The 26,707-nt window shown below is 40.0% G+C and overlaps 1 long non-coding RNA gene across 1 annotated transcript in view; it reads right to left on the bottom strand.

Annotated features, from left to right (window-relative positions):
- The window catches only part of LOC131246108 (uncharacterized), a 67,371-nt gene extending 41,059 nt beyond the window's left edge, over positions 1-26,312 (bottom strand). The window contains exons 1-2 of the long non-coding RNA XR_009171171.1: positions 26,103-26,312; positions 22,739-22,774 (exon numbers count right to left, since the gene is read on the bottom strand). This is a non-coding gene — a long non-coding RNA (uncharacterized LOC131246108). The remainder of the gene's footprint in view (positions 1-22,738; positions 22,775-26,102) is intronic.
- Positions 26,313-26,707: the final 395 nt, after the last annotated feature.

Raw genomic sequence — 26,707 nt, 5'->3', positions numbered from 1 at the left:
ATAATCGGCCTCTGAAGCAAAGTCCACCATCTGAACCAATCTACTAATTTGCCTGCTTTTGAATGTGATCTCTGCTCGGTAACCCTATAATGACTCGTCTATCTACTGAGCCTCGATCACCCTTGCAATAAGAGAGGGTTGAATCAAGAGGCTCGATAACTGAACGATAGAAGATTGCAGACCAAACTTGAAGTCATACTCTGCTATATCCTCGAGCATTCTCCACTCCTAAATCATCATATGTGCCATTAGGCCTCGTGGCTATGGCTAAGGGCATCCGCCACCATGTTTGCCTTACCTGGGTGGTATTGGAGATCAAAATCATATCCTTCATGAACTCCATCTAACACCTTTACCTCATGTTCAGCTCGGATTGAGAGAATAGGTACTTCAAGCTCTTATGGTTGAATAAGAGCTCGAACCTAACCCCATAGAGATAGTGCCTCCATACCTTCAGTGCAAGACAACTACTACCAGCTCCAAATCGTGTGTGAGGTAGTTCATCTCATGGACCTTGAGTTGGCTAGACGCATAAGCCACTGGTCTCCTGTGCTGTAATACGACAGTACCCAAGATAATATGCGAAGCATCGGTGAATACAACAAATCCATCACTCCCAAAGGGAAGAGTGAGGATAAGAGCGGACGTGAGGCGATCCTTCAGCTCCATTAATGCTCACTCACAAGCGTCTCTCCAAACAAACTTTGCACCCTTCCGAGTCAACCTGATCAACGGGGCTGCGATACGGGAGAAGCCCTCAATGAAACACCGATAATAGCCCGTCAAACCAAGGAAACTACGGATCTCGAACGCGCTAGTGGGCTGGTCCCACTGACGCACTGCCTCAACCTTCGAGGGATCCACTGTGACACCCTCCATCGTCACCACGTGACCGAGAACTTTACCTCCTCCTGGTAAAACTCGCACTTCTCCAGCTTCGCATACAGCTGGTAGGCACGAAGGGTCTACAATGCAATTTTCGGATGTTACGCATGCTCCTCACGAGTCCTCGAATATATTAGAATGTCGGTGATGAATACTATAACAAATTGATTGAGATAAGGAGGAAGACCTCGTTCATCAACTGCATGAATACTGCAGGCGCATTAGTCAGTCCGAAGGACATGACCTGAAGCTCAAAATGACCATAACGCATCCTTAAAGCCGTCCTCAGGATGTTCTCCTCTAGGACCTAAATCTGATGATAATCGGAACGTAGGTCAATCTTCGAAAAGAACTGTGCACCCTATAGTTGATCAAATAAGTCGTCGATCCTCAGAAGTTGATACTTATTCTTTATCGTGACCCAGTTGAGCTCGCAGTAATCCACGCAAAGCCTCAACGAGCCATCCTTCTTCCTAACGAAGAGTACCGGTGCTCCCCAAGGCGAACTGCTCAGATGAATGAATCCCAACTCACACAACTCATCCAACTGTCGTTGCAGCTCCCTCAACTCCATCAGTGTTATACGATACGGGGCCTTCGAAATAGGCACGGTACCGGGCAAGAGATAAATCTGGAACTCAATATGCTAGCACGACGGTAATCCCGGAATCTCTTGAAACACATCAGGAAAATTGTAGACCACTGGCAACTGATCGATACACAAGGCAACAAGCTCCTCAACTATGTAAGACATCAAACAAGACAACGGCTCTCCTCTGGGCTCAGCAATGAATTGGAACTGCGGCAAGCCTGGTATACAGAACGTAACTGTCCTCATGGAGCAGTCTAAGATGGCATGGTACTCTGCAAGACAATCCATGCCCAGGATAACATCAAAATCTAACAGCGGCAGCACAAACAAGTCGACAGGCAAGAAAATCTCTCCCACCAACACGGGGCAAGATGAATAGTAATGGCCCAACACTGTAGTCTTCCCCAAGGGCGTCGATACGGTCAACCCCTTACTAGCAGACTCTGTCGGCAATCCAGTCAAATGATAAAAATTCTTGGACATGAATGAATGCGATGCACCGAAATCAAACAGTATATGTGCGATACATGCAAAGATAGGAAGAATACTCTTCACAACTCCTCCAGATGACTATTGATCCTGCTGAGCCACGTAGAACCTAGCCTGATATGACTGGGGAGGTTCTTGTGCCCTCTTAGGGTGTTGCTTCTACTACTGTCGCTGAGGTGGTCAAAACTGCTATCTCTGTTGCTGAGGTCTCGGTGGCTGTTGTTGATGCTACTGCTGAGGGGGCCTTGGTGGTGAGATCTGTTATCGCTGTTGCTGCGAAAGCTGCTGTGGTGCTCTCAACTACTGTTGTGGAGCTGTAGTGTTCTCAACTGCTACTACTGCGGTCAGGGACACTCCCACCTACGGTGTCCTATCTTGCCGCATCCAAAACAGACACCGAGAAACTGCCTCTGAGGTGGTGTCGAAGCTACCACTGGTGCTACTGGTGCAGTGGCGGCTGGGTGGCCTGTGTGCCTCCACTGCTAACGATGCTGCTGCTGATGGGAGCTACCGGTGGGGGCCTTCCTTTTCCAGTCTCTCCTCTGATCATGGTCACTTTGTATGCTGGCCCACTCAGTCTCATAAATCTGAACCCTTCGTACTACTACCTGAAAAGTCAGGAGCTCATACCCAATAACACAGCCTCAAAGACCGTAACGCAAGCCGTTCTTGAAACAGCGGGCCTTCCGCCCCTCATCATCAACCAAATATGGCACGAACCTCGGTAGCGCCACAAAATGAGCCCCGTACTGTGCCATAAACATGTCTCCCTACACCAAGGTCTCAAACTTTAATGTTCGCTACCGACGAATGTGGTCGAGGAAGTACTATTGCTCGAATCAGTCTGCGAAATTCTCCCATATACATACGAAATCAGGCCTTGCAACACGAGTAATGGCAGTCCACCAGTGCAGCCTCACCCTGGAGAAGAAATATTGCTAATCAGACTTGTTGTTGGGTCGTACATGCCATCATATCAAAAATCTTCTCCACCTCGGAGCACCATCTCTCGGCTACTATCGGATCTGGCTCGCCCTAGCAACACGGGGGATTGAGCTGTCTGAACTCTCGAAGAAGGGTGCTCGTGCCCTCCTGATCTACCTGTGCTAGCGAAACAATAGGGTACCTGCCCTATCCTTGAAGGGCGGTCGTCACAGCCTGCAACATCTATTGTAACTAGGAGACACTCACGGGTATGGTCGGATCCGCACTGATCTCAGGTAGAGGAACTGCATCCTCAGGCTTAGAAGTAGGGATCTCTGGTGGTGGAGTAGGAGTCGTAGGTGGTAGAACGGGAGCCTTAGGTGGTAGAGCGGGAGTCGCTCGGGTCACTCTCCTGGGCGGAATGTCCTATAAGAAAGAGCACGGATGCAAATCAACCTTGAGAATCTCTCAAATGCACGCACATTAGGGAACTAAATCGGGGTGTTATGCACTCGGGATCTAATTGTCCTAAGCTCATATTAGATATGTGATGTTGTCCTGATTTATTCCCAAGTTATGCTCTGATACCAACTTCTGTCACGCCCCAAACTCAAAAATTGGGCTCACAAAATTCCCGATCATGAATATAATGATATCTAATGTCAATATGCTTAGTTCGTGAATGTTAGATTAGATTTTTAGAAATGTTGATTGCGCTAGAATTATCGCAATACAGAACCATAGAATCTTGTGCAAATCTGTAATCATTTAACATCCTCTTCATCCACAAAAGTTGAGTGCATGCATTACCGGCTACAATATACTTAGCCTCAGCTGTGAAAAGCGATATGAAACTCTGTTTCTTACTACGCCACGAAACTAGACAATTCCCGACATAAAACCATCCACCACTGGTAGACTTGCGATCATCAATATTACCAGCCCAATCAGCATCCGTATAACCGGCTAATTGAACATTAGTATAATGGGGATACCAAAGACCAAGATTGGTCGTACTTGTGACATATCTCAAAATACGCTTAACAACAATCAAGTGGGATTCTTTAGGGTCAGATTGATATCTAGCACAGATTCCTACGCTAAATGCAATATCAGGTTGGCTCACAATTAAATATAATAAACTACCTATCATATTGTGATACAACTTAGGATCTACACTTTAACCTGTTGAATCCTTAGAGAGCTTAAGTGTTGTACTCATAGGAGTATCGAAATTTTACTGCTCTCGAATCCAAACTTTTCCACCAAGTTTAGAGCATACTTGGTTTAAGAAATAAAGATCCCGTCTTCAAGCTGTTTCACTTACAGTCCTAAAAAATAATTTAGTTCTCCAACCATGCTCATTTCAAACTTGGACGTCATCAAATATGCAAACTCAACAGAAATGTTAGAACAAGTAGATCCATATATAATGTCATCAACATATATCTGTACTATCAGTATGTAATCTTTGTGTTTCTTTACAAACAGTGTCTTATCAACACTCCACATTACAAAGTTATGACGCAATAGAAACTTAGTCAATTTCTCGCACCATGCCCTGGGAACTTGTTTTAATCCATAGAGTTCTTTTTTCAAGCGATAAACATTATCAGTATGTTTAGGGTCTTCAAAACTAGTAAGTTGTTCTACATATACTTCCTCATGTAGATCACCGTTCAAGAAAGCACTTTTGACATCCATTTGATAGATTTTGAAATTTTTGTAACAAGCAATGGATATGAACAGTCTGATAGATTCAAGATGAGCTACTGGGGCAAAGGTTTCATCATAATCGATGCCTTTTATCTGAGTGTACCCTTATATAACCAGTCTAGCCTTGTTTCTTATAATGTTACCTAATTCATCAAACTTATTTTTAAAGATCCATTTAGTTCCAATAATATGTTTATCATTAGGTCTAGCAACTAAGTATCATGCATCATTCCTTATGAATTGATTAAGTTCATCTTGCATAGCCACTATCCAGTTTTCATCAGCAAGTGCTTCTTTTACGTTGACCAGTTCAATCTGGGATGTAAAGCACACATAATTACAAATGTTTTCTAATTGTCTACGAGTGCGCACACCAATAAAAAGGTTCCCAAGAATTTGATTAGTTGGATGGACTTTAACTAACCGTAGTTCAGTATCATTTTGACTGTGTCACGCCCCAGATTTGGTGACCGGAACTCACAAGAATCCCGATATCTAATTCCAGCGCTGACATCCTCCGTAGTACCCCATTCTCAACTCTCGACACCCATTCACCAGCTTCTGATCCTCGAATCCTACAAGGAGGATTTCTATAACATAAGTCCAATCCATAAGAGCATACCCAAGATCATGACATAGTAACCACTGAAAATAACCATAGGAACACATTACAAGATCCACTAGGAATTAAACCTTTGATACAAGGTATAAGCTCAAAAAAGAATTATAAGAACTGAAAAAGGGAAATCTCTAAAAGGTCCTCGACATGCTTCAACGCTCCTCCTCAGCTACGGCTGCTGCCTAGAATCTCTTGCACGCATCAATCGTGCATAAGCTTATAGAAAGCTTAGAAGGCAATGTAAGTGTGTGTAATACTAATGCCGAGAAAGCAATATCAGAGAATGTGGAATACGGCATGAACCATGAATATCATCAATTCCACCAGCCATACTGAGGGTATGCTATACCAAGCATGAATGCAGTAAGCCATCACAAGGCTATATGATGCAACATATGAGTACTGGCCACCATACCAAGGCGATGCACAAGAGGCCTACATAGCCAATGTCATATGCATAATTCAAATGCGATCATGCTAGTCCTCATATCCAGTCCACATATCCATACAGTTCCACTCTAGAAAAACTACCAGGGTCAAATATACTGCCAGCCGACTGTCGCTCTCCTAGCTGCACAGTCTAACGAGTGGAAGAGAACTCACTATCGGCATGTGGACAGCCAATCACCAACAAGGCTTGATGGTAGCAGACCCATTCACGAGCTAGTCAAACTCAGCCTAGCTATTGTCCCCTCACTTAGGCAGGTAAGGCCACACCCCATCTCAACCTACCACGCTACAGTGGGAGTCGCGGCCTAATGGTGTAAGGCACTCAGCGCTCATATTTTTCACTCGGTCTCGGCGTTAAAGCGTCTCCTGGTACCATGAAGGTTTAGGGGCTTTCACCCAAGGATATCCTAAGTGCCCTAAATGCTTAAGTAACATTTCTGGTATCCAAATCGAGTCATCCATGATATACTTGTGGAGGCTACGGCCCTGATGAAGCAAGGGCGAATATCCACGTGCTATACAATGCCAGATGCATGAATCACACAATCAGTCATGCATCAATCCCGAGCATCCAATGTGCTCAAGAGGGGCAACTCCATCCCTCAGGGAATACCATAATATCCTGCCCAATGGCATAACCAAACCAATCATAATCTCAACCAAGCACACACATGATGCATGTGGGAATGGGTCATGAAGATAAATAAGTATGTCATGCGATGATGTTGTACTCTCCTCCTAACCAAGTAGGGCCTAGGTACATAGATAAATTTTCATAAGGAATACAACCTTTAGTGGGTGGTCAATAGCCTAGAGTAGCCCATGAGACTAGATAGATAATGGCATAGGCCTAAATAATAAGAATGGGCCTAGCAATGGTCTATGTTGGACCTTTAACCACCCATAGAAGCAAGAATGGGCCTAACAAGGGCCTAGAGGGGTACACCAATGTGGGCATTCAACCACCATTGTCCCCTGAAGGCGGCCCAATAATAATCTACCAAGGATCAAGGCCCGTGGCCTGAGCATCACCATAAGAAAGAGATGGGCAGCTATGTACATATAGATACATCAAATGTTGGGCCTCAATAAAGTGGCCCAAGGCTACACACAATTCATAGGTCTAATAGGGGCAATATATAGCCCAATCCACATGCAATAATATGGGCCCATAAGGAAGGTTAGGGCCCAAACATAAGGGCCACCAAGTCCATACATTGTGGTGGGCCTAGTGGGCATCCCATTACTCCAACACATGGGTGAGAATCATATTCAAGATAAGTAAGTTGGGCCTTACAACCTAGCCCAAGAATTTAGTTGATTTGGTGGCAACCAAGGGTAGCCCACTAGCCCAACACAATATCATGGAGAATACAGCCCAAGAATCCACTGGGCCTATCTAGAAATTTTTAGCCCATTTGGGCCTACTAGGAGTCCAAAAATATGGTTACATATAAGTGCCCATATAGCCCAACCAAAGTGGGCCTCAATGATGTATTAATTAAGCCCAAAATTAAGGGAGTAAAGGCATGAATTATCCCTACAAAATCCTCACAATATGGTGGGCCCACACCCTTAAACTCCAACCACAAAATAATGTACATTTATAGATACCTTGCTGGATTTTTAGTCCACCAGCCATTCTAGGCCTGTAGAGCCCAGTAAAAATAAACTCTAATTGGGACATAAGTCCAGATGGTCCAGCACCATGTAAAAGGGGTCCCACCACATAGGGAGCATATATAAAACACATAAATTAGGTGGACCATATTGCTGGACCAGAAGTCCAGCAACCCATCATTGGGCGTCCCACATAGGGGGTGGGCGGTCCATGGGCCTGGATGCCCAGCCCACTCCCAAGCTCAATGTGGACCACACCTTGGACGTTCCACACTAAGGTGGGCCACATCCAAGTGGGCCACTAGGTGGATGGACACATGGATGAAATACTACATCATGGTGGGCCTCACAAGGGTGGGACGGCCAACCTTGCTGGATGTCAACCACCTGGGATGTCCAGCAAGGTGGCTGGTCCAGCCACTTGCCCCAAAATTCCAATGGCCCAATTGGCCTAAATTCAACCTAGGTGGGTCCCAGCAAGGATGGGCCACCATAGGAATAAATTTTAAATTTTATAACACATGTTAAGCATTTTAAAAGAATATGGGGAGCAATACATCCAAAAATCTGTTGGTGCAGAAAATACCGGTGTCCCCATGTTTGGCACCACATGGGGTGGGCCTAAGCTTGTCCAAACCTCTGGAAAATAGGTGGGAAGTTTGGTCCCATGTATGGACAGTAAGTGGGATCCACTGGGGTGGCCCACTTACTCCAAAAATCAAGGTGAAAGTGCTCATTTCTAACATGCAATGTTGCTAATTGTCCACAAATTTCTGGACAGTTAGCCTACTTTGGCCCACCCCATGGGCCTCAATCATGGGCATCAAAGTGGGGTCCACACTCTAGAAAATCCCTAAAGAAATTTGGGAAAAAGAGGCATATAAACTGTCCCAAACATTAGTTCAAAATCATGCTCTAGATGGGCCTGAAATCTGGACAGCAACATATGTTGTCCATATTTCGGTCCATATAAATTATCCAAAGGGTTTTATACCCTAATACATCAAGTGGGGTCGACCTAGATGGGTCATCAACATTTTAAATCCATTAGTACATCAAAAGCCTCAAGAAAAAACCATGTTTGGAGGCCACCCAAGCCATGCATGTCATGGTGGGCCTGGACGTCCCATCTCCTTGATGGATTTGAGATGTTGCTGACCATCTCAGTGGGCCACAATATCTCCAGAAACAATGGAAAGAAAAAAGAGAGAAAAGGAGAGAAAGGAAGAGAGATCCAGCCATTGGTGGAAGGTTCCACCACTAATGAACCTTCCACCTTCAATCCACACCATGCAATACATTTATAGCATACATGCAAGCTATGTTCAATTGAAAAGAGGTGTTGAGGTAGGGATACCTTCCCTACCATTGCATGCAAAGGTTTGAATGACCTATGATAGGTTAGATCTAAAAGAAATGCCTCATGGTGGGTCCATGGAGAATGGCCCACCATGGAAGATGAAATGCATGCATCTAGGCCCATGGCCTTGATCCTAGGAGTCATGTAGGACCTCCACCATGGATTGGTGGGTCCTACATGCTTCCATTCATGTGAGAAAGAGAAGGAAAGGAGGAGAGAAGGATCTCGATGGAGCACCCACCTCCAAGGAAAGCTTCAAAACGCCAAGACTATTGCCTAGGCTTCAAGGGAAGATGTTTAGATGGTGGAGATGGAGGTTAGAAGGTTGGATTGAGGGAGAGATAGGGAGGAGAGTTGCTGGAATGAGGGAGAGGCACTACAAGAAATAACACTTTTACCGATGACATTTTTGCCGATGAACAAAATTTCGTTGGTAAAACTACATTTTTACTGACGAAATTTTTTTTCGTCGGTAAAACTGAACTTTTACTGACGAAATTTTTTTTCATCGCTAATAATGTTTTTACCAACGAAAATTTTCATCGGTAAAACTATTTAAATTTTTAAGATGGAAAATTTTCATGCTATTTCGAAAATTTCGCGGTAAGACTTTTACCGACGAAAAGTTTCGTCGCTAAAAAGCACCAAACCACTTTTACCGACGAAAATTTTCATTGGTAAAAGTGTTATGTTTTTCACTTACAAATTTTTGCCCTGAGTTTTACCGACAAACTAAAACCATCAGGAATAATGGTTTTACCGATGAAAATTTTTGTCAGTAAAAGTACAACTGGAAAATTTTCGCTCTGAGTTTTACCGACGAACAAAAACTGTCGGGAATAATGTTTTAACCGATGAAAATTTTTGTCAGTGTAAGTATTATGTTTTCCACTTAAATAAATTTGCCCCTGAGTTTTACTAACAAACTAAAATCATTGGGAATAATGGTTTTACCGATGAAACTTTTCGATGGTAAAAGTAAACTTAGAAATTTTTTTCCCTAAGTTTTACCGCCAAACTACAACCGTCGGGAATAATGGTTTTACCGACGAATAGTTTCGTCAGTAAGTGTTATGTTTTTCATTTAAAAAACTTTCGCCATGCATTTTACCGATGAACGAAAACTGTTTTGTAGGTAAATGTATTATGTTTTCCACTTAAAAAAAATACGTCCTAAGTTTTACCAATGGAATAAAACCGTCGGGAATAATGGTTTTACTGACAAAAATTTTTGTCAGTGAAAGTAAACTTAGAAAATTTTCGCCTTGAGTTTTACCGACGAACTAAAACCGTTACGAATAATGTTTTTACTAGTGAAAATTATCGTCAGTAAAGGTGTTATGTTTTATACTTACAAAATTTTCGCTCTACGTTTTACCGACGAACTAAAACCATCAAGAATAATGATTTTACTGACGAATTGTGTCGTCAATAAAAGTGTTATGGTTTTCACTTACAAAATTTTCGCCCTGAGTTTTACCGACGAACGAAAACCGTCGGGAATAATGTTTTTACCGACAAAAATTTTCGTTGGAAATAATGATATAGTTTAAACTAAGGAAATTTTCCCGCTTCAATGAAAAGTTTCGCGGTAAGATTTTTACCGACGGACCAAAGCCGTCGGGAATAATGTTTTTACTGACGAAAAATTTCATCGGTAAAACTTATGATTTTTCGTCGGGAATAACGATATAATTTTAACTTAGAAAATTTTCCCGCTGCCTTTGAAAAGTTTCGTGGTAAGAGTTTTTTCGACAAATGAAAACCGTCGGTAATGGTAAAGGTAGTAAGTTTGTATATATATTTAATTTTTATACCATATGATTGGAAATTTTTTATATATATAATTAGAAGGTAATATTTAAATGATTTGTAATATCACATGAAAAAAAATATTGAAAAGAATATCACATGTTTGAGAAAAATTTTGAGAACAAAATAATGTTTTTGAAGAAAAAAATTGGCATTTTGAATTTTTTGAGAAAAAATTAAAATATGAGAAAAAAAATTTCTCATATTTTATAAGAATATTTATAATATCACATGAAAAATAATATTGAAAAGAATATCACATGTTTGTATTTTAATTTTTTTTGAAATATTTTATAATAAAAATGATATTTTGTTAGAAGAGTAAAAAAATATACATTTTGAAAAAAAATGTTATTTTTAAATGGAAATTGAAATTTATCTATGAAAAATAAAATTACTAAATTATTAGTCACATCCACTAATTGAACCTTTAATCATTTTTGGATAATCTAATAAGTTCAGATTGAAGAGTAAATAACTTCAGATGTTTAAATCAAATTTCACTGAAAATGTTGATTAATCTTTTATGCCTAATATCTTTCTCATATGTAGCCTAATTGAGGTGAGTAACTAGTCAAATTGAAAGTATTGATCAGTAAAATAGAGTGAATGGACCAAATATGTAAAATGGGCCAAATATTCTGATCAAAATTGTGACCCAACTTACTGACCTCATGAGAACCTAAGAATTGATGTTAGTAAGTTTTGTGGGCCCCGTCATGATGGGTGTCAAACATCAACACCGTGGATTTGATGTGTCCCCTTTAGGTTATGAGATATCTCAAAAATCATCTGTATATGAAACTTAAGTGGGCCATACCATCAAAAACTATATGAAGACATCCTAAAAAATATAAAAGCACTTAGTGGGGCTCACATGAGTTTTAGATGCGGGTAAAACTTGGTCTGACCCCTCATCCAAGTGGGACACACATAATGAGTGGGTTGGATATGTGAATCACATTTAGGCAGGCCCAATATATGATTATGAATGTTTTAAGGAAACCCTTCTCCACTACGTTTAGGTGAGTTACTCGTTACCCTTACCAGAGTAAACTCTGTGGGGTCCACCATTATTTATTTATTTTATCCACTCCATTCATCCATGTTAATAGATAATTTGAGGTCTAAAGAACGAAAAGGAAGCATATCCAAAGCTCAAGTGGACCACACCACAGGAAATAGTGTGATTGAACCTCTACCATTTAAAATTGCTTGAAGGCCATAGAAGTTTTGGATCAAGGTGATGTTTGTGTTTTCTATTCATTCATATATTTTTGATATTATGAACAACCTTTAAATATTTTTGGACAATCTGATCAGTCCAGATTGAAGAGTAAATAACTTCAGATGTTTAAATCAAAATTCACTCAAATTGTTGATCAATCTTGTTTGCCCAATATCTTTCTCATATGTAGCATGATCGGGGCGAGTAACTAGTCAAATTGAGGGTAATGATTAGTAAAATAAAGTGAATGGACTAGACATGTAAAATGGGCCAAATATTCTTATCGAAATTGTGACCCAACTTACTGACCTTGTGAGAACCTAAGAATTTATGTTAGTAAGTTTTGTGGGGCCAATCATGATGTGTGTTGAACATCAACACCGTGGATTTGATGTGTCCTCTTTAGGTTATGAGATATCTCTTCATTTATATCTTTTTAATAGTATGAACATGTTGGATGTCAAATAAACATTACTGTGGGCCCAAGGAAGGTATCAAAGGTGGAAATCATAATTCCACACTGTTTCGCGTGGCTTGGTACACTTGAGTTTTGGATTTACCAAAAATTTGGGATCAACCCACACCATTCATCCATTTTTTGAGATAATTTTAGAGAATTATCCAAAAAATGAATCATATCCAAAGATTAAATGGATCACACCACAAATAAGGGGAACGGATTGACTACTCCCCTTGACACCATCCAATGGCTGGTGGTTGGTGGTCTGTGAGCCCTACCATGATGTATGTGTTTAATCCATGTCGTTTATCTATTTTTAAAGATCATCTTACGGTATGAGACCAAAAATGAGATATATCCAAATCTTAAGTGGACCGCATTCCAGGAAATAGTATTGAAAGAGCGTCAACCATTAAAAAACATTTTGGGGCCATAAAAGTTTTGGATCAAGCTTATTTTTGTTTTTCCCCTTCATCTGGCCATGTATGACCTAATCAACATATTGGATGTCAAATAAACTGTATAGTGGGCCTTATGAGGATTTTAATGATGGATATCCAATCACTATTGTTTTCATGTGGTGTGGTGCACCTGAGATATCGATTTATATACTTCTCATTTTTGGGATAACCAATCACTATTGTTCGGGTATGTCTAACCCAATCAATAGGTCGAATAAAAATAAATATTACAGTGGGCACTAAGGTGGGCCCATAAAGTTTTTAAACGGTGGGTGTTCAATTACCATTGTTTTTTATGTTGTAGTCTACTTAAGATTTGAATATGATTCATTTTTGGGCTCATATCCTACAATGAGTTGGCAAAACAAATGGACCTTATGGATATACAATATATAAATCAAAGTGGGTCCAAGGTCAAGTCTGGCATCAGGTTGGCTGAGGTCAGGCCACAGGAGCTGGGCAACAAAGAGCTCTGTTGGGGCCTGTATGACCTAATAAATAGATTGGATGTCAAATAAACAGTAAAGTGGGCCTTAGGAGGATTTTAATGATGGATATCCAATCACTATTGCTTTCATGTGGTGTGGTCCACCTGAGATTTATATACCTCTCATTTTTAGGCCCCACCATTATGTATGTTTTGTATCCACACCTTCCATCCATTTGGAGAAATCATTTTAGGGCAATGTCCAAAGAACGAGTTAAATCTAAAGCTTCAGTGGTAGAAGCTTAGAGGGTGGTGTAAGTGTGTGATGATAGTGCATAGAAGAATAATAGGAGATACAGGAAGGAAACATGCTCAATGAGAATATCACTAGCCTTACCAAGGCTTATCATGAATATGATGCAATGAGTATTGGATGCCATACCAAGGCAATGCATGAAGGGGCTTACATAACCAATACTAATGCGATGCAAGTAATGCTAGTGCTTATAACCAAACTGTATGTCAAGTATATTTCCAATCATAAGGAAATCACCGGAGTCCATTACATTGCCGGATGATTGCCGCTCTACAGACCCCGCACAGTCAAACGAGCGTAAGAGACCTCACTACCCGCCTGTGGACAACCAATCACCAGCAAGGCCTGACAGTAGCAGACCCATTCACAAGCTGGTTAGACCCAGCCTAGCAATGCCCTCTTACATTAGGCGAGTAAGGCCACACCCCTATCCAACCGACTACACGACAGTGAGAGTCGCGGCCTAATGGTATAAGGCCCTCGTGCGGTCATATATTCCACCCAGTCACGGTGTTGGAGCAGATCCTTGGTACCATGAAAGTTTTGGGAATTTCACCTATGGGCATCCTATGCACCCGGTATGCTCAAGTAACATTTTCGGTGTCCAAACATGGCTATCCACGATGTATCTGTGGAGGCCACAACCCTGATGAAGCAAGGGTGATAATGCTCATATATTATGCAATGCCAGATGCATGAATCACACAATCAACTATGCATCAATTCTAAGCATCCAACATGCTCAAGAGGGAATATTACGTCCATCGGGAAGACAGCATGCAATGCCCAATGGCACAATCATAACCACACACACAGTGTCATCCAAGCATACAATAATGCACATGGGCCATGAAGATGGGTCTAGGCGCATCATGCGGCGATATACAAAGTAAATTACATTCCTCCTATCCAAGAAGGAACCAAGACTAGGTACTTAGACAATATCCATAAGGAATCCCACCTCTAGTGGGGGCCCATTTACCTGGGGTAGCCCACGAGACTAAGCATACAACTACGGGTCTAAGTAATATAGAAATGAGCCTAGCAACTGTCTAAGATAAGTATTCAATCACTCTTAAATACAACCGGACCTATAGGGGTCCATAATGAGGACATTTAACCACCATTCCCCAAAAAGGCATATCAACCATGAACTATATGGATAAAAGGCTCAAGGCCTACATTTAAGATAAAAATAAAACTAACCACATACATATATTCCTCATAATAGGCCATAAAAAGATATAATACTACTTTTAACAACATGGGCTCTAAGAGGGCAATTAAGGCCCAAGGCCCAATTCTCAATGGTCATAGAATCCATGCATTAACTTGGACTTGGTGGGCAGCCCACGTACACAATATACGGTTCAAAAAAATAGGTTTAAGTTTGGATGAAATAGGCCCCACTACATCAGCCCAATAACTAGCAATTTAAGTAGGCAACCGAGGGCCCAATACTATCCTTACCTCAGCCCACAAGTCCATCAAAATGGTGGAAGTCGGCCCAATGTATGGTTAGGCCAAGCTGGGATGTCCCTGCCCCATGTGGGCTCACTGGATGTCCCAAAATTCTGATCTTAAGATGGGGTCCTCATAAGATCACTAAAAGTGACCCAAAAGAATGCACTGATTAAGCCCAAAGATTATAAGAAAGCATAAGCATGTAACACGTACACAAGTTCTCAATATGGTGAGCCCCACAGCCAAATAAAGTTGTAACCATAAAATTGTACATCGAAGGCCCTTTGATAAACTTTTGGCCCGTTTAACTTCCTAGGCCTGCTAAGGTCCAGAAATTAGTTAAGTATGTGGAAATAATCTCATGAAGGCCAACTATACTCACTGGGGGACCCCACCAGATGGAGAGTGTATATATATCATGAAAAGATCAAGTGGGCATGCTACTGGATTGTGAGTCCAGCAGCAACCCAAGGCAGAGAGTGCTTCCACAATCGGGCGATCTAAGGCTTGGATGGCCTGGACCAAACATGCATTAAGGTAGGTTCCACATACATGCACATTGAGCCTTAAATAAATAGCCTAAGGTCTATGGTGGGCCTTTAACCACCCATAGAGAAACCTATGAGCTTACCTTAGGATCACCCAGGAGGATATCCAACCTCAACTGATTTCCAAGAGGTAGCTCGCCACTACCCATATAATGAAAGATCTAAGGCCTAAGCAATGTGTGGACTAGTAGGCCATACACCAAGCCCAACTCATAAGCCATATAGTGGGCCCTCAAGTAAGGTTTGGGCCCAACCACAAAGGTCATAATTCCACATATTGTGGTGGGCTTCATGGGCAGCCCATTAATTCATTTACATGGGCAAGTTTCACATTTAACACAAGTGAGTTGGGCCTCACTTTTGGCCTAAGTACAAGGTCAGTTTAGTGGGCAGCCAAGGGCCCAACTTCTTGTGTATCATTGCCCCTAAGCCCATCACAATATATAGGAGAGTATAGGCCCAAGATCAATGGGCCTATCCAAAAGAACTGAGTCCACAAGGCCTACTTGCTAACACAAACATGCATATACTATATCACATAGTGGGCCCTAAAGAAATGGCCCAAAACAAAAGTCATCCAATTCATACATTATGGGGGACTTGAGGACAGCCCATAAGCCCAAGAATACACATGGGCAAGGCCTATACTAACAGTGTGGGCCTTGCCACATCAGCCCAAAGACTTAGTAAGGCCCTCCACAATATACATTTATGTGGGCCCCGCAAGTTAGCCCATAATTAAGCATTTCATGAGGGCATCACGGCTAATAAATACACACGGTCAGCCTGTAGATGGTCCGTTGGGCCCGTGAAACAATAAGGTCAGGCCTGCACGATCTTGGGCTCAAGAAATAGGTTTCCAGCCCATTGGGCCTATAAACTACCAAAAATATGGTTAAAGCTAACTCCCAACATCACCACAAAGGTGGGCCTTAAGAGGAACTAATTATGCCCAAAATGTCTAAGAAAATAAGGCAAGGAGTGTGTGCAATACTCCCTTAAATCTTGTAGGCCACAACAGCTCTAAAACAATCAACTATGGAGCAAATTTGGAACCATTACTGGAATTCCAGCCCACCCACTTCCTGGGCCTGCTGGAATCCAGAAATTTATGTAATTCAGATGGGTTACTAGCCCATAGTGACCCACACATATCACAGTGGGTCCCACCGGATAAGAGGGGAATGCACAACACACATTAGAAGTGGGCCATGCCACTGGAATACAGGCCCAGCAACAGCCCAAGGTAGGGGCGTCCCGTGGTGGGTAGTCCTACGGGCCTGAGTATCTGGCCCAAAACTGACGCAAGTTTGCAGGCTACACCACGGTCAGCACAGGGGCCTGATGGCCATAAAAATTTACAAGATGGTCCTACCATAGGTGGACCACGAAGTCTCAAAATTTTGTGATTTGTGGACGGTCAAAAGTATTTTAATTAATTTAAATAAAACAGACCATCAAGAAAATCTGGTGAATCGGGACACCTAAACATGGTGAGCCAGTCTAGCACTTTCCGCGGTGTGCACGGGGTTCCATTGGCCTCAAAAATTTTTAGGTGAGTCCCACCATGGGTGGACCACCTCCCTGTAAATTTTCATGATTTTAGGATACTCATAAGTATTTAAATTAATTTAAATAATACAATCTATCCAGGGTGAAATATTGCTGGAATATAACTGTCCTGAATTTGGGCCATCCAATGGGTGGGTTCTGGGCCTCTAAAATTTCTAAAATTTGGACCCAAGGTCTCTTATCAAGTCTAAAACAAGTTGGGATCCAGAAATATGGCCCACCTTCTTAGAAATTATTTTTTTAATATTATTTTTATGGGACTATGCTGCTGGACTGCACAGCAGAAATTTCTGGCAGTCCAGTATGTTGGCCCACCCTTTTGGATGCCCAAATAGGATTCCTTGGCCCTGAAATTGTGGGGATAGGTCCTAACATGGGTGGGAAACCTCCCTATAAAAATTTAGGATTTTTGGGATAGTAAAAATATTTTATTTAACTCATGCAATTTATGGACAGCAAGGTCCAGATTTTTATTTTCCTGCTACAGCAATGTTGTTGTCCCTGACTTTAGCACCCCATTTGAGTGGGCCCAGGTCTATGTAAATTTGGAAAAATGTAAGGCCAACCTTCCTATACAAGTATACAGTAAGGTGGGGTCTACAAAGGTGGCCCACCATTTCAAAATCAGGCTGATATTTATGATTTTCCAGCAAACAGTGTGGCTGGACAGTCCAGAAAAATCTGGACCATCCACCCTCCTTGGCCCACCCTTTTGGTTGATCAAATAGGGACATTTGAAGGTGAGGTTTAGCATAATTTTAGGTGGGATCCACACCTCAAAGAGAAGTCTAAGAAATCAGGAAAAAGAGACCACAAACAAGGCCTACAACCCATACATTACAGCATAAAAAAAATTCCAGCAATCTGGACAGCAACATGTTGCTGTCTAGATCAGCCCAAAAAAATTAATAAATGAGAAATAAATCATAGATTCCACAAGGTGGGGTCCACCCTGATGTGTCGCACAACTCCCAGGCCCAGCCCCTCCCTAGGAAAATCCATAAAATCAGGCCCAAAGGCTTTCCAAATCAAGCAGCAACAACTAGGCAGCACAGTTGGGCCTGGATGTCCCAAAAATTTAAAAATTCTGGTTGCATGTCACATCAGGTGGGCCACATAATCATTACATCCAAACCACAGAAAGGGGAGAAGAGAAGAAGAATGAAATCTCATCAAGATGGGGTCCGTGGAGAATGGCCCCATCAAGATCACATGCATGCAAGTGAATGCTAAAAAAAACCTTATCCAAGGAGTGGTGGACCTTCACCATTGATGTGGTGAGTCCTACACTCTCCATATGAAGCAACAAAAGATCTATGAAAATAAGAACCATGCAATCTATACTACATGCTCACCCACCTGTTGGATCTTCAAGATTCTTCAACCATCATGCTCCTTAAGCTTCAAGGAAGGAGGTTCAATGGTGATGATGGATCTTTGATGGTTAGATCTAGGGGGAAAGAAGAGGAAAGAGGGCTGGAAAAGTTCAGCAATGGAGGACATTGGAGGGCATTTACAAAGAGAAGAAGAGAGAAATGAAGAAAGAGAGAGGGAGATGAGAGAGTTTCTAAAGTTGAAATGATTACTTTCTTAGAAAAAGATGAGTTTTTGAAAAGAGAAAATAATCATTTCTCATGGGATAGGGTGGCTCATCATTGCCTAGAGAAGCTAATATCATCATGGTTTTCTTGAGAAAAGAAGCCATCATTGCTAGGCTAAAGGGTGGCGTACATGGGGAATAGTGCACATGGGGAAATGTGCAATTAGGTGGGTCCCACCAAAAATGCAATCAACGGTCCAAATAATGCGCGGCCCATAACTTTTGATGGACACGTCGGATTTACACATGAGATGCGGCACTGGAACCGCGGCGACGATGCGGTCGCAATGGCATAGGTCTTGGGTCAATTCGAGTCGGGTCTACGTGACCAAACTCAAGGGTGACCGCAATTACTATCAGAAGGTCGCGGGTCGCAGAAATTTAACCGGTAAGACCGCGGGACCAAAATACACGAGATGCATACTCACACACACACATGCACACATGCGAACTCAGGTCAGGTCTCACACCCCAGCCTGCTTCCTCTTGGGCGGGCAGCTCCTGATGCTCTTCCTCCTTTGCCGCCCCACCGCCCCATTCACTGCTGATGCCCTCCCGGCACATTGCCAGCCTCTCTTTTATTTGTTTTTTCTATTTTGGGTATATGATAGTCGGGCCTGATTTCTTTTTTGTCTATCATGGCCCGGCCGCCTGAATGGTGTAGATTCTTCTTCATCAATACAATGCTGGTGGCAAGTGCCCATCTTCTTTTACAAAAAAAAAAGAAGCAAAAGACAGTGACAGAAATTACCAGGGAAACCAAAGCCTCAGCTTGCGTTTGGCTAGGACCATGAGAAAAATAATTCATGACTACCAGTATTTCTACTTTTTGTAGAATTTCTAAAAATTGTGAAACAATGCACATGTGGATGTGAAAGAGCCCTTTCTGTCCAATACAGCACATAGGAGCCCCATTTCTCAATTGTTGGAAATTCTACTAAGTGCAGAGATTCCAAAATCACAAACTATTTTTCTTCATTTCTCAAGGTTACGAGCCAAATGCACCATAAAACCATATCATTGGAAACACATTCAAATATGCATACAACTACTTCAAAATAGGTGTGGAAGAAATGGCAAAGTTTCTACAATGATCATAGGGCGGTTATGTTTGATAGTTGCTAAGTGAAAATTGGAACAGAAGTAAGGAAAATGTCTAAGTTGTAATTAGTATAATACGTACCAAGGAACTGTTTCATTTGTTCCTTTTTTTTCATTTTATGTCTGTCCATCTTTGTAATATGAGTTAAAGTAGAAGAAGCTATTTTATTGTGTAGCCTTGAGAGTAGGTCTATAATGTTTCGCTGGGGAGTTCACATGGGTGCATGATCAAAGCTTTTTACCAGGTGCAAGCCACAATCTAGATTCTACTACACATAAAATTCAGGTAAGTCTAACTCACCTTGTCTAATAGGTACGTAGCCCATTGTTGAAGTAAGTTATTACTATTATTTTTATATATCTAGATTTGGGGGCATAATTTGGACAGTTCAATCTAAGTTACATGTGTGCCACGGTGGCATTTTTAATGCCTATGCATCAACCATTCCACTCAAGCAGAGTATCAAATTTTTTTATATACAAATAATGGCCTTAGTGCACCTGTGCAACTGTATCCAAAGCATGAATGGACCCTCATTGTTGCCAACAACATTCTAGAAGTTTTCTATACAAATAACTTCATGGTGATCAACAACATAATGGCCTTAATGCACCTGTGCATGCATGCTTGCGTGAGTATAGCTCACCTCCTGTTCTAGGATGACCTATCTAGGAATGCTTTCTATTCTTTAGGTTGTCATGGTAATGATTATCAGTTGTGCTGTTGGCATATTTTATTAGTTTTGTATTTTATATCTCATCCAACTTGATTAAATGCTGACAATCATTTTTGTCCATGGTTCTTGGTTTGTAGGACTCCACTTAATGGAGTCATGAGTTCATACTCAGATATGTAATAGGTTTCTAATAGGGACATGAAATGGTACAAATCATGAGATTTCAAATATCAAAATAGCAAGAATGGAGTAAGTACTCAATCTGGACTGTAGGCATGAATTATCCATCCAAATAACACATGAATCAGTCAAATAATATTCATGTTCTGATTTTTTTTCAAATACACATGAACCTTTGCTTATGACACTCCGGTAGCAATTGGTAATCTGATGATGGAAAGTCGAACAAGTTCTCTTTAATCAAAATTTTCATAAGGTAGCATTAAAAAAAAAATCACCTCTTTTGCCTGTACCTTGAGTATCAGGTCAGGCCAATGAGTTGTGCTCATGTTCCCGTACTGTATCTTCATTTGGTTCTTCTCTGGAGCTAGTAAATCGAACCATTGTTGTTATGGTCTGGATTATTTTTCCTTAAGATGATTGATGGAAATATCTGATTGTGTTTACTATTTTCTTATAAATTCTACTGTTCTTTTTTAGGATTATGACAGTCATGGTTTTAGTTATTGCTTTAAGTCAAATTATTTGCTACTACTATTATATACCTTCAAAAGAAAAAGAAGAGGCATGTGATCCCTTCCCTAGGTTGCCTCCTCTTCTTATTTGTTAAACTATTATTGTGTCCTTGTCACGGGTGAAGGATGAGAAAAGTATGTTTAGCAGCTATATTCACAGTTCTTTTTTTTCAATGATCCATCTATGTCGCAAATTGAGTGATTATTCAAATTCATATGGTTGATCTTGAGCAAGCAACAAACATAATTTCTAGCCTGAAATCAATCTCGATTTTCGGTGGATAAGGTGTGTAAAATAGCCAGGAGCCAATTGGCCCTACTGGAAGCAACTGCCATCACTGGGGAATCAAAGTTCTCTCAGCTTGGTGCTGATTCACTTGACACAATACTTTTAACTCTTATACCTAGCCTCTTTTATGGTCATTTTCACTACTCCAACAAATCATTGTTGTTAGTCATAATCAACTCAAAATCAACCTAGTACATAGAAGGAATATAGATACACTAGTAATTCCCCTCAATATCTTCATATGGATGTTTCTTGCTTTACTTACCTTTTATGTTATTTTAAAATGTATTAGCTCGAAATTGATGGAGCAGACACGGATGTGCGTCGAAGCTATCCGGATGTTGAACGGGGCTCCCTGAAAGGTGGGAACCACTGTTATGACCATGATGAAGCTGTCCATTTCCCATGGACAACATTGGAGTGGCCTAGCCATTTGGATAGGCCGTGTTTATGTATTTACTCGAAATTGATGGAGCAGACCCGGATGTGCGTCGGAGCTATCCGAATATTGAGTAGGGGTCCTTAGAAGGTGGGAACCGCTGTTATGACCATGATGAAGCTATCCAATTCCTATGGACAGCATTGGAGTGGCATGGCCATTTGGATAGGCTGTGTTTATGTATTAGCTCGAAATTGTTGGAGCAGACCCTAGTATAACCCTAAACCTAAACCCACACATAAAACTAATACCTAAAACTAAACATTATGATGGGGACAGTGCCCCCAACCATTGATTCCTTCCTGGGACCCACAATGGTGATTATTTAAGATCCAACTTGTTGGTAAGTTCACACAGACCTAGACCTGAAGAATGAATAACACAAATATCAACTTGATTGAAAACTTGAAAACCCAAACCTAAACCCGATCCTGAACCCGAACCCAATTTCCTAAACCTAAACCTTAACCTATTCTCAATTCCCTAAAGCTATAACCTATAACCTAAACCTAAACCTATAACCTAAACATATAACCTAATCCTAAACCAAAACCTATAACCTAAACATATAACCTAAACCTAAACCTAAAACCTAAATGTATTCTCAAATCATTAAACCTAAACCTACACCTAATCCTAATCTCAACTCCTTAACCTAAACCAAAACTTGAAAACCCAAACCTAAACCCGAACCTGAACACGATTTCCTAAACCTAAACCTTAACCTATTCTCAATTCCCTAAACCTTAACCTATAAGCTAACCTAAACCTAAACCTATAACCTACACTTATAACCTAAACCTATAACCTTAACCTAAACTTGAAAACCCAAACCAAAACCAATAACCTACACCTAATCCTAATCTTAACTCCCTAACCTAAACCTAAACCTAAACTTGAAAACCCAAACCTAAACCCGATCCTGAACCCGAACCCGATTTCCTAAACCTAAAACTATTATCAATTCCGTAAAGCTATAACCTATAACCTAAACCTAAACCTAACTTAAACCTATAACCTTAACCTAAACCTAAAACCTAAACCTATACCTTAAACCTAAATGTATTCTCAAATCCTTAAACCTAAACCTACACATCTCAACTCCTTAAGCTAAACCTAAACTTGAAAACCCAAACATAAACCCGATCCCGAACCCGAACCCGATTTCCTAAACCAAAATCTTAAACTATTCTCAATTCCCTAAAGTTATAACCTAAAACCTAAACCTAAACCTAAAACCTAAATGTATTCTCAAATCCCTAAACCTAAATCTACACATAATCCTAATCTCAACTCCTTAACCTAAACCTAAACTTGAAAACCCAAACCTAAACCCGATTTCCAAAACCTAAACCTTAACCTATTCTCAATTCCCTAAACCTTAACCTATAACCTAACCTAAACCTAAACCTATAACCTACACTTATAACCTAAACTTAAACCTATAACTTAAACCTATAACCTTAACCTAAAAGTAAAACCTAAACCAAAACCTAAAACCTAAGTGTATTCTCAAATCCCTAAACTTAAACCTAAAACTAAACCTATAACCTATAACATTAACATAAACTTATAACCTAAACCTATAACCTACAACATTAACCTAAACCTATACTTATAATCTAAACCTATTCTCAAATCCCAAAACCTACAATCTAAACCTAAACCTTAACCTAAACCTAAACCTTAACCTATAACCTAAACCTTAACCTATATCCTATAACCTAAACCTTAACCTATATCCTATAACCTATAACCTAAACCTATAAACTATAACCTAAACTCAATTCCCTAAACCTTAACCTATAACCAAACCTAAACCTAAACCTATAACTTACACTTATAACCTAAACCTAAACCTAAACATGTAACCTTAACCTAAACGTAAAACCTAAACCTAAACCTAAAACGTAAATGTATTCTCAAATCCCCAAACCTAAACCTAAACCTAAACCTATAACCTAAACCTATAACATACAACATTAACATAAACTTATAACCTACAACATTAACCTAAACCAATACTTATAACCTAAACATATTCTCAAATCCCAAACCTATAACCTAAACCTTTACATAAGCCTAAACCTATAACCTAAACCTTAACCTATATCCTATAACCTAAACCTTAACCTATATCCTATAACCTATAACCTAAACCTATAAACTATAACCTAAACTCAATTCCCTAAACCTTGACCTATAACCAAACCTAAACCTAAACCTATAACCTACACTTATAACCTAAACCTAAACCTAAAACCTAAATGTATTCTCAAATCCCTAAACCTAAACCTACACCTAATCCTAATCTCAACTCCCTAACCTAAACCTAAACCTAAACTTGAAAACCCAAACCTAAACCTGATCTCGAAACCGAACTAAATCCCTAAACCCTTAGCCTAAACTTAAACCTATAACAAAAACTTAAACCTAAACCAATAACTTAAACTTAATTCACTTAACTTAAAGCTACACCCTAACCTAAACATATAACCCGAACCCGAACCCGAATCCGAACCTGAACCCGAATTCCTAAACCCAAACCTAAACCTAAACCTATAACCTAAACTTATAACCTAAACCTACTCTCAAATCCCTAAACCTATAACCCAAACTTAAACATAAACATAAACCTAAACCTATAACCTAAACCTATAACCTATAACCTAAACCCAAACTTACACCTATAACCTATAACCTAAACCTAAACCTAAACCTTAACCTATAACCTAAACCCAAAATAAACCTATAACCTTAACCTAAACCTATAACCTAAACCTAAACCTAAACCTAAACCTTAACCTATAACCTAAACCTATAATCTAAAACCTAAACCCAAACCTAAACCCGATCCCGAACCCGAACCAGAACCCGATTTCCTAAACCTAAACCTTAACCTATTCTCAATTCTGTAAAGCTATAACATATAACCTAAACGTAAACCAAAACCTATAACCTATAACCTAAACCTAAAACCTAAATGTATTCTCAAATCCCTAAACCTAAACCTACACCTAATCCTAATCTCAACTCCTTAACCTAAACTTAAACTTGAAAACCCAAACCTAAAACTGAACCCGAACCCGAACCCGATTTCCTAGACCTAAACCTTAACTTATTCTCAATTCCCTAAACCTTAACCTATAACCTAACCTAAACCTAAACCTAAACCTATAACCTACACTTATAACCTAAAACTAAACCGTTAACTTAAACTTGTAACCTTAACCTAAATGTAAAACCTAAACCTAAACCTAAAACCTAAATGTATTCTCAAATCCCTAAGCCTAAACCTAAACCTAAACCTATAACCTAAACCTAAACCTATAACCTAAACCGATAACCTACAACATTAACATAAACTTATAACCTAAACCTATAACCTACAACATTAACCTAAACCTATACTTATAACCTAAACCTATTCTCAAATCCCAAAACCTATAACCTAAACCTAAACCTTAACCTATAACCTATAACCTAAACCTATAACCAATAACCTAGAGTCAATTCCCTAAACCTTAACCTATAACCTAACATAAACCTAAACCTAAACCTGTAACCTTAACCTAAATGTAAAACCCAAACCTAAACCTAAAACGTAAATGTATTCTCAAATCCCTAAACCTAAACCTATAACCTACAGCATTAACATAAACTTATAACCTACAACATTAACCTAAACCTATACTTATAACTTAAACCTATTCTCAAATCCCAAAACCTATAACCTAAACCGAAACCTTAACCTATAACTTATTACCTAAACTCAATTGCCTAAACCTTAAACTATAACCTAACCTAAACCTAAACCTATAACCTACACTTATAACCTAAACCTAAACCTATAACCTAAAACCTAAACCTAAACTTAAAACCTAAATGTATTATCAAATCCTTAAACCAAAACCTACACATAGTCCTAATCTCAACTCTTTAACCTAAACCTAAACTTAAAAACCCAAACCTAAACTCGATCCCAAACCCGACCCGATTTCCTAAACCTAAACCTTAACCTATTCTCAATTCCCTAAAGCTATAACCTATAACCTAAACCTAAACCTAACCTAAACCTATAACCTTAACCTAAACTCAAAACTTAAATGTATTCTCAAATCCTTAAACCTAAACCTAGACCAAATCCTAATCTCAACTCCTTAACCTAAACCTAAACTTGAAAACCCAAACCTAAACCCGATCCCGAACCCGAACCCGATTTCCTAAACCTAAACATTAACCTATTCTCAATTCCCTAAAGCTATAACCTATAACCTATAACTTATAACCTATAACCTAAACCTAAACCTAACCTAAACGTATAACGTAAACTTAAAACCTTAACCTAAACCAAAAACCTAAATGTATTCTCAAATCCTTAAACCTAAACCTACACCTAATCCTAATCTCAACTCCTTAACCTAAACCTAAACTTGAAAACCCAAACCTAAACCCGATCCCGAACCCGAACTCGATTTCCTAAACCTAAACCTTAACCTATTCTCAATTCCCTAAAGCTATAACCTATAACCTAAACCTAAACCTATAACCTAAACTTATAACCTTAACCTAAACCTCTAACCTTAACCTAACCCTAAAACCTAAACCTAAACCTAAAACCTAAAACCTAAATGTATTCTCAAATCCCTAAACCTAAACCTACACCTAATCTTAATCTCAACTCCTTAACCTAAACCTAAACTTGAAAACCCAAACCTAAACCCGAACCCAAACCCAAACCCAATTTCCTAAACCTAAACCTAAACCTTAACCTATCCTCAATTCCCTAAACCTTAACCTATAACCTAACCTAAACCTAAACCTATAACCTACACTTATAACCTAAACCTAAACCTATAATCTAAACTTGTAACCTTAACCTAAACATAAAACCTAAACCTAAACCTAAAACCTAATTGTATTCTCAAATCCCTAAACCTAAACCTATAACCTAAACCTATAA

The sequence above is a fragment of the Magnolia sinica genome, chromosome 5 (genome assembly GCF_029962835.1).
Source record: "Magnolia sinica isolate HGM2019 chromosome 5, MsV1, whole genome shotgun sequence".
NCBI classification, from domain to species: domain Eukaryota; kingdom Viridiplantae; phylum Streptophyta; class Magnoliopsida; order Magnoliales; family Magnoliaceae; genus Magnolia; species Magnolia sinica.
Note: the sequence above shows the minus strand (reverse complement) of the source record. Positions and strands in the feature narration are given on the sequence as shown.